General features: G+C 34.5%; 1 long non-coding RNA gene across 2 annotated transcripts in view; it reads right to left on the bottom strand.

Annotated features, from left to right (window-relative positions):
- Positions 1-391: 391 nt before the first annotated feature.
- Positions 392-3,032, bottom strand: part of LOC119540232 — a 180,867-nt gene continuing 178,226 nt past the window's right edge. Inside the window, exons 4-6 of one of the 2 annotated variants that reach the window (XR_005218059.1) lie at positions 2,186-2,271; positions 1,924-2,013; positions 392-1,387 (exon numbers count right to left, since the gene is read on the bottom strand). This is a non-coding gene — a long non-coding RNA (uncharacterized LOC119540232). Of the gene's footprint in view, positions 1,388-1,572; positions 2,014-2,185; positions 2,272-3,032 lie in introns of those variants that run through there. The other variant, XR_005218058.1, reaches the window with a different exon arrangement.

Raw genomic sequence — 3,032 nt, forward strand, 5'->3', positions numbered from 1 at the left:
TTTTATAATTTGATCTAGCTCTTTCTAAGAGAAGTGTGTTTCAATCTCCCACCATGATAACGGATCTGTCTCTCTATGAAATTCTGTCACTTTCTGCTTTATCTATTTTAAAGCTATATCATTAGGCATATACACACTGAAATTTGTATCTTCAGGTTGTATTAAATCTTTGGTCAAAATACAGTGCCTCTCTTATCCTCTTTTAAGGCTTTTGCCTTAAAATCCGTTTTGTAAACTATGAATATGGTTTCAAGAGCTTTGCTTAGTTGATTGGTATCTGATACAGGTTTTTACACCCTTCAGTGTTCTGTCTGCCTTTCATTGCCCTTATAGTTCAGTTATTTTTTTTTACAGAAAAGCAGCTCAATTGATTTTTTTTTTCTTAGCACAATGATCCTTTTTATTTTAACTTTTTGTTTTGAAATACTTTCAAATACACAGGACAAGTACAAAAATAATACAAACCCCATACAGAGAACTCCAATATACCCTAATCCCACATACCCAGATCCAAGCAATTTTAACATTTTACCACATTTGCCATGTTGTTCTATCTATATATCATCTATCCATCTACCTATCTATCTATCCATTCATTTTCTGAACACTTGAGTGTAGATTGTATACATTATGTTCCTTGAACTGTTAATACCATCATGTACATTTCCCAAGAGCAAGAATATTCACTTATGTATCACATTAATGCAATATCAAGTTCAAGACATTTAACATGGATATAAAGTTTACAATCTATATTCCAATTTTGTCATGTTCCAATAATGTTCTTTTGATCAATTTCTCCTCCCTTGTTACAGCCCATCAAAGATCACATATTGCATTTGTCACTGTCTTTCATTCCTTTTTCTTTTTGTATAATTGTGGGAATATATAGCTCAATTGATTTTGACAATCAATGTCCTTTATGAGGAGAGTTGAGACCACTTAGAATTACAATGATAATTTACATATTTGTGTTCGCTTTTGTATTAGTTTCCTGTGGCTGCTGTAACAAATTAGCACAGATTCCATTCTGGAGGCCGGAAATCTGAAATCAAAGTATCAGCGTGGCCACAGTCCCTCCAGAGGCTCCTGGGGAGAATCCATTCCATTACTCTCCCTTAGCTTCTGGTGGTTGCCAGCAATCCTTGGTGATCCTTGCTTTTAGTGGCACCACTCCAGTCTCAGCCTCATCTTCACATTGCCTTATCCTCTTCAAGTCTTTGCCCCCTTCATCTGTCTCAAATATTCCTCATCCTTTCTCTTATAAAGACACTCTTCATAGGATTTAGGCCCTATATGGATAATCCAGGACTATCACATCTCAAAATTCTTAACTTAATCATGTCTGTAAGGACCTTTTTTTCCAAATTAATGTGGTGGCTTGAAGCTGTATGTACCCCAGAAAAAAAAACAAAAAAACAAAAACGTGTTCTTAAATTTAATCCATTCTGTGGGTGTGAACACATTGTAAATAGGACCTTTTGACAAGTTTACCTTGGGTAAGGTATGGCCCACCACAATTAGGATGGGTCTTAATCCTGCTACTGGAGTCCTTTATAAGTGGGGTGAAATTTAGAAAGACAGAGAAAAAAAAAACACAAGAAGCAAGAAGTTTAACATCAGCATAACCCAGAAGAGAAAGGAGACTAGGAGACACCACCATGAGTCTTGCCATGTGACAAGCTAAGGACCAAGAATTGCTGCAGACAGCCCCGGAAAGCCACGGTCTTTGGGGATGGTGTTTGAAGATGCTTTGATTTGGACTTTTTCCTAGCCTTGAACCTTGAGCAAATAAATTCCCATTGTTTAACCAACCCAATTCATGGTATCTGCTTGAGCAGCCTAGGAAACTAAAGCAGGGGATACTCACAGGTTCCAGGAATTTGACATGGATACCTTTTAGGGGGGCTTTTTTCAACTTACCCATTCCATTTTTCTACTTCCCTTTAGTGATTGCTCAACATATTTAACTCTGGATGAAGTTCAGAGGTAATTAATATCTTTGACCTCTTCCTGAAAAAAGAAAAAATATATATATAAGCAACTTAGAATGTTTTAATCAATACCACTGCACTCCCAATATCCATACTATTTTCTAGGGTTTCAATTCTATCTTGATTTTTAATCCCACAAATTAAATAAGCTTGTTATTTTTATACTAGCAATGTTCATTAATTTTACTCACCAATTCATCATTTCATTAGCTCATGTTTCCTTTATTGTATCTCAGATCTGTTTCCTGTGATCATTTCCTTCCCCTTGCAATATATCCTGTAATACGTAAAAGTTCCTTTGGTGAGAGTCTGTTGGTAAGGAACACTCAATATTTATCAGACAATGTCTTTATTCCATTCTAACTATTAAAATGTAGTCTTTCTAAATTTACATTGCTGGGTTGGTTACTCTGTCTGAGAACATTAAAGATATTCTTGGCATTGTCTTCCAGATTCCACTGTTGTTGTTTAGACATTAACAGTCAGTTTTTAGGTAATCAGTCTTTTTTCTCTGGCTGGTTTTAAGATTTTTGTCTTTGTGTACACTCTTCTTTAGTTTTATTATGGTTTGTCTATAGGAGGATTTTTTTTAAGTATTTGGCTTGGTATTTGTGGACCTTTCTGAACTCTGAAAAAAAAAAAAAGAAAAACTCATCTATTATCTCACAGAACATCAACTTTCTACCCCTTATTATCTTTATCCAGGAACTGTTTCAGACATAGGCTGGAATATCTTACTCTAACTTTTATGTGTCCTAATCTCACTTTCACTTTTTCTATCTATTTGCCTCTCTTGGTTTCATTGTGGAAAATTTCTTCTGCTCTATCTTCCATTTTATTAATTGCATTATCAATTGTATAACTGGTTGTTTTTCATTTCAATTACTATTTACTGTTTTGATTTTTTAGAAATTCTATTACATTCTTTAAAAAAAATGTCTAGTAAATTTTGACAGGCTTTTATTCTCTAATCACACTTTCAATACTGTCTTTATTCTTTAAGCATAGTACCCTCATTTTACATTCTGCATCTCACCA

Source organism: Choloepus didactylus, chromosome 7 (assembly GCF_015220235.1).
Source record: "Choloepus didactylus isolate mChoDid1 chromosome 7, mChoDid1.pri, whole genome shotgun sequence".
Lineage (NCBI taxonomy): Eukaryota > Metazoa > Chordata > Mammalia > Pilosa > Megalonychidae > Choloepus > Choloepus didactylus.